Below are 6,737 nucleotides of genomic sequence, written 5' to 3' on the forward strand. Positions count from 1 at the left end.
AATGTTCCATATCTGAGCTGTCCAATATGGTAGCCACATGTGCCTAATGAGCACTTGAAATGTAGCTAGCATGACTGAGAAGTTGAGTCCTTAAATTTATTTAATTTGAATTAATTTATACTTAACTTTAAATAGCTACATGTGACTAGTGGCTACAGACGTTTCTAGGAATCCTGGAGATACATATCACCATGAAAAGGACACCTCTTTAAAGCTGAAATTTCAGTTGGTTGAAACACAAGGTAGAGCACGGAAGTGTGTTTCGTGCTCCTATGGTACTACCAAGCAGATGATGGAACTACTCCAGGTAGGAAGGAAGTTAGCACTGTGATGATCTCTCTGCCCAGTTTTCCTTTCAATGACCTTTTAATACTTCCACTCCCATTAGCTTTTCCTTTGCTCTTTTGTTGAGCCAATTCAACATTTACTAAGAACCAGGGGACATCAGGTGTTCTCACCAGCCCAGAATCTCCCTTTTCTACTAACATGACTGTCTTCATTTATCCATCCCCTACCCTCCCTTCATTCTCTTCATCTCTCTCTCTTTGATACACTCAGGTACCCGTTTTGTTAGGGAACCACCTCTCCCTCATTCTTAGCCCATGCAGGTTGACTGGCATTGAATAATGATCCCCCTACTCCACATACACATAGTGACCAGTTGTAGGGGTGGGCACAGGCTGAAACAGTCAATCCTGGAACTTGTGCTGGAGCCCTTGGGTTGGGTTCTTTTTCTCTGAGGTGCTAGGCTTACAAGACACAAGGCTGGCTGGCCTGGCTGGTGGCCATTGTGCCACTACACTGGGAAAGGCTACGGGAGGATGAAGCAGATCTAGAAGAAAATGTGGCTGAGATTCCTAATGACATCACTGAATACCTGCTCTCAGCCACACCTGACTTCTTAACCATACAAGCCAATATGTTCCCTTTTTTGCTTAAGCTAGTGAAAGTTAAGAGTTGCCCTTGTAACAGAAAGTCCTAGACTAGTAAAGAGACTAACAGAAAATGTTTCAGAAAATACAAAATAATGTAACAACTATAGAGCATAATTTTCTAAATGTAACTAATATTTAGACACAGATCAATTTAGTTGGGACAGGAAGCTGGCTTTAGTTTGTTTTCCTTCATTTAGCTAGAACACTTAATTAGATTTGTATTAGAGGCAGAAAAGTGATAACAAAGATAAAAGTGACATTTAAAAAGAAAAAAATTTCTTTTATTATGTTTATATATGTCTACACACACACACACACACACACACACACACACACACCAGAAAGGCATAACAAAGCCAAAAGATAACTCTTTGAAAAGACTAATAATCTCTGGCAAGATAGATCAAGACAATGAGAAACAGCATACATAAATACTATTGGGGTCAAAAAGAATATAGATTTAGCTGAATTTTTTTAAAAATTGAGAATATTTTGAATATTATGAATAACTTTATGTCAATACATTTGAAAATGCAGATGAAATAGAAAAAATTTCAAAAATTTATTAAAACTAAGAATAAAACTATTAGAAAGCCTGAATAGTTAAGTAAAGAGGACACTGAGACTCTAAGAGGAAGGAGGAGTCTCACTCTGAAACGAGCTTGGGTCTCTCAATCACTTCATGGGGGTAAAACCCTCACTGACCAGGATAACCACATGGGACTATTAGGTAAACCAAAAAAGCCTATAGGTTTAAAGTAGTGAGATGTAGGAGTTACCCTAGCTAATGTTACTCTAATTTACTATAGTTTTTTTTTTTTAAGTTCTTTTATTTTTTTACCTCAAGTTCAATGTGGCCAGAACAGTGGCTTATAAGGTTCTGATTCTGTAAAATCTATTGAGACTTAATTTATAAGCCAATACATGATCAATTTTTGCAAATGTGTGCTGGGAAAAAAAAAATTGTGCTGTCCTCTAATTATTGGATACAGAGTTCTATGTTTGTCTAAGAAACCATACTTGTTATCTTGTGGTGTTTAAATTCTCCATTTTCTTTTTTTTTTTTTTTTTTGAGATGGAGTCTTGTTCTGTCACCCAGGCTGGAGTGCAGTGGTGCGATCTCGGTTCACTGCAACCTCTGCCTCCTGGGTTCAAGTGATTCTCCTGCCTCAGCCTCCCGAGTAGCTGGGATTACAGGCGTGAGCTACCATGCCCAGCTAATATTTTGTATTTCTAGTAGAGATGGGGTTTCACCGTGTTCGCTAGGATGGTCTCAATCTCTGATCTCATGATCCACCCCTTGGCCTCCCAAGGCGCTGGGATTACAGGCTTGAGCCACCGTGCCTGGCCTAAATCCTCCATTTTCTAATTGTTTTTTCTTTTTTCGGAGACAGGGTCTCAGTATGTTGCTCAGGCTGCAGTTCAGTGACTATTCACAGGAGTTATAGCACACTGCAGCCTCGAACCCCTGGACTTAGCCTCCCAAATAGCTGGGACTACAGACATGCACCACCTCACTTGGCTCTGAATTTTTTTTTTTTTTTGTCTGCTTGACCTATCAATAATTGAGAACAGGCTGGGCACTGTGGCTCACACCTGTAATCCTAGCACTTTGGGAGGCCAAGGTGGGCGGATCACAAGGTCAGGAGACCAGCCTGGCCAGCATGGTGAAACCCTGTCTCTACTAAAAATAGAAAAAAGTTAGCCAGGCATGGTGGCGGGTGCCTGCAGCTACTGGGGAGGCTGAGGCAGGAGAACTGCTTGAATCCAGCAGGCGGAGGTTGCCGTAAGCTGAGCTCACACCGCTGCACTCCAGCCTGGGTGACAGAGTGAGACTCTGTGTCAAAAAAAAAAAAAAAATTGAGAACAATGTGTTGGAATCTCCCACTATATAAAGGTGGATTAGTCAACTTCTCCCTATGATTATATCAATTTTATTTATACTCTTTATTAGACGCATATTTAGAATTACCTACTATTGAACTGAATCTTTTATTATTACAAAGTAGCCTTCTCCATCCCCAATATTACTTTTTTGACAGTTAACTATTTTTCTGATCCCAGCTTTCTTCTGGTTAACTTCTGTGTAGCATATTTTCTCTTCCTTTTAAACTTTTTGGTGTCATTTAAAAAATATGCCTCATATAGTTTCTAGTTTTTTACATTTAAAAATTCAATTTTATAATCTGTCTTTGAACTGATGGTTTGGTCTATTTATAGAGAGTCATTACTGATTTATTTAGACTTATTTCTATCCTCTGATTTAGGCTTATTTGACTTGCTTTTTCTAACCATTTTTTCCTTGCTTTTTAAAAAATTGAGTTTTACCACTTGTTTGATCTTGTACTGTTTTAGATATTATACACTCATTTTCTCTTAATCATTCTCTACACTGAAAAATATGAGGATGTATAAACATTAACTCTGTTCATCTCCTCCCAAACTACATGCTATTGTTATCCAGTATTTTAGCTGTCCTTTTGTTAATCACTATAATTTATGTTTTGTAAATTTTAATTTTTATTATTTTTAGAGACGGGTTCTCCATCTGTCCCCCAGGCTGGAGTGCAGTGGCGTACTCATAGCTTACTGCAACCTTGAACTCTTGGGCTCTAGCGATCTTCCTGCCTCAACCTCCCAAGTAGCTAGGACCACAGGCACGAGCCACTGCAACACACCAATCCTCAGAATTTAGACATCAACATTTATGCTTACAGACTCTATTTAGATTTTAGTTATCTACATGTTTACCAATTCATTTGCTCATGATTCCTCCTTTCATCCTCCTGCCTGTTGGGATTGCTTTCCTTCTTTCTAAAGTCCACCATTTAGGAGCTCCCTGGGTGTTGTCCTGCTGTTCCATAAATTCTCTCCATCTGTTTGAATGACAGCACCTTCATTTTGCCCTCATTTTTGAACTTTAGCTGTGCGGAGAGCATGATTTTAGATTGACATTTTCTTTCGGCAGATGTTTTATTGTCTTCTGGCTTCTACTGTTGCTATTGAGAGGTTTACTGCCAGTGTAACGGTGCCCTCTTGCTTCTAAAAAGAGTGCTCTGCAATGGCTGCTCTGTCTTAGCTCTGCTTTTAAGATCTCTTTGTCTTAAGTATTCTCCAATTTCTCTGTAATGTCTCTAGATATAATTTTAAAATCTAGTTTGATATATATTGCTTTCTATATTGTCAATTCATAATTTTCTTTAGCTCTTGAATATGCTGACCCATTATTTCCTTAAATACTCGGATCTCTTTTTTTTTTTTTTTTTTTTTTGAGACGGAGTCTTGCTACGTTGCCCAGGCTGGAGTGCAGTGGCGCGATCTCGGCTCACTGCAAGCTCCGCCTCCCGGGTTCACGCCATTCTCCTGCCTCAGCCTCCCGAGTGGCTGGGACTACAGGCGCCCGCCACCTCGCCCGGCTAATTTTTTGTACTTTTAGTAGAGATGGGGTTTCACTGTGTTAGCCAGGATGGTCTCGATCTCCTGACCTCGTGATCCGCCCGTCTCGGCCTCCCAAAGTGCTGGGATTACAAGCGTGAGCCACCGCGCCCGGCCACTCGGATCTCTTTGATTCTCTTTATTCTATTTTTCTAGGACTCTAATTAGCATGTTAGATCTTTTTTTTTGTCCACTATAGCTTACACTCTCTATATTTTCCATTTCCTTTTTTCTCTGTGCTGGATTCAGGGTAGTTTTTTTTTTTTTTCTCTCTCTCTGCTAAATCTAGATCTGAAAATAATAATTAAAAAGCTTCATTTGGGCCAGGCATGGTGGCTCACGCCTGTAATCCCTGCACTTTGGGAAGCCGAGGCGGATGGATCATGAGGCCAGGAGTTCGAGACCAGCCTGACAAACATGGCAAAACCCCATATCTACTAAAAATACAAAAATTAGCCGGGCATGGTGGTATGCGCCTGTAATCTCAGTGACTCAGGAGGCTGAGGCAGGAGAATCACTTGAACCTGGGAGGCGGAGGTTGCAGTGAGCCGAGATTGCACCACTGACTCCGGCCTGGGTGACAGAGAGACTCCATCTCAAAAAAAAAAAAAAAAAAAAAAGCTTCATTTAACATATTAAGCTGCTAGCTCTACATATATTAACTGTGATCCTCAAAGTATCTTTCTAAGAAAATTATTATTGTCTTTGGTTAATGGATGAGGAAACTGAGGCCCAGAGAGGTTAGATAATTTGCTAAAGCTATATGGCTATTTGGTGGCACACGTCATCAGTCTGATTCAAAGTTCTGCTTCCCATTTTGCACTTGAGCTTGTTTCATCTGTCAAATGACTTAGTTGAGGTGGGCATGTTGATGTATTTATGGGATATATCTCAATACCACACTAGAACAATAGGTGACTAATTTAGTGTTTTTAGTAATACAACCACCACCACCATCACTGAGCATATGGATCTGATAAATGAACTCTGGATTAAATTTCAGTGGAAGGGGAAAATAACTTGTAGGGAGAAATGATTTGAAGGTTTACTGGACTGTGAGATTATAAAAATCATGACAGTATGTATTAGTTTGTTCTTATGCTACTATAAAGAACTACCTGAGACTGGGTAATTTATAAAGAAAAGAGGTTTAATTGACTTATGGTTCTGCATGGCCGGGGAGGCTTCAAGAGACAATCATGGCAAAGGTGAAGGGGAAGGGGAAGCAAGACACATTTTACATGGCGGCAGGGGGGAGAGAGAGAGAGAGAGCGAGCGCGCAAGGGGGGATCTGTCAAATGCTTTTATTTATTTATTTATTTATTTATTTATGAGATGGAGTCTTGCTCTGTTGCCCAGGCTGGAGTGCAGTGGCACAATCTCAGCTCACTGCAACTTCCAGATTCAAGTGATTGCCTGCCTCAGCCTCCCGAGTAACTGGGATTATAGGCATACACCACAATGCCTAGCTAATTTTTTTTTATTTTTAGTAGAGATGGGGTTTCACCATGTTGGTCAGGCTGGCCTTGAACTCCTGACCTCAGGTGATCTACCCACCTTGGCCTCTCAAAGTGCTGGGATTACAGGCGTGAGCCATAGTGCCCGGCCTGCCAAACACTTTTAAACCATCAGATTTCGTGAGAACTCACTATCACTAGAACAGCATGGGGGAAACTGCCCCCATGATCCAGTCACCTCTCACCAGGCCCCTCCCTTGACACATGGGGATTACAATTCTAGATGAGATTTGGGTGGGGACACAAAGCCAAACCATATCAAAGTTACAAAATGTCTAACTAAATTTTTAGCGAAAATAAAGGATTTACTTGTGCTTTTATTTTTATTTTTTTTGAGATGGAGTCTCATTCTGTTGCCCAGGCTGGAGTGTAGTGGCACGATCTCCGCTCATTGCAACTTCCATCTCCCAGGTTCAAGCGATTTTTCTGCCTCAACCTCCCAAGTAGCCCGGCCTTAATTGTGCATTTTAAAGGAACAAGCGCCGGGTGTGGTGGCTCATACCTGTAATCCCAGCACTTTGGGAGGCTGAGGTGGGTGGATCACCTGAGCTCAGGAGTTTGAGACCAGCCTGGCCAACATGGTGAAACCTTGTCTCTACTAAAAATACAAAAATTAGCCAGGTATGGTGGCCTACACCTGTAATCCCAGCTACTTGGGAGGCTAAGGCAGGAGAATCGCTTGAACCCAGCAGGCAGAGGTTGCAGTGAGCCAAGATTGTGCCACTGCACTCCAGCCTGGGTGGCAGAGTAAGACTCTGTCTCAAATAAATAGACTCTGTCTCAAATAAATAAATAAAGGAAGGAAGGAAGGAAGGAAGGAAGGAAGGAAGGAAGGAAGGAAGGAAGGAAG

General features: G+C 41.1%; 1 protein-coding gene across 4 annotated transcripts in view; it reads right to left on the reverse strand.

Annotated features, from left to right (window-relative positions):
- The window catches only part of THEM4 (thioesterase superfamily member 4), a 49,936-nt gene that overhangs the window by 8,757 nt on the left and 34,442 nt on the right, over window positions 1–6,737 (reverse strand). The gene's annotated exons all lie outside the window — the stretch shown is intronic.

The sequence above is a fragment of the Piliocolobus tephrosceles genome, chromosome 1, assembly GCF_002776525.5.
Source record: "Piliocolobus tephrosceles isolate RC106 chromosome 1, ASM277652v3, whole genome shotgun sequence".
Classification (NCBI taxonomy): domain Eukaryota; kingdom Metazoa; phylum Chordata; class Mammalia; order Primates; family Cercopithecidae; genus Piliocolobus; species Piliocolobus tephrosceles.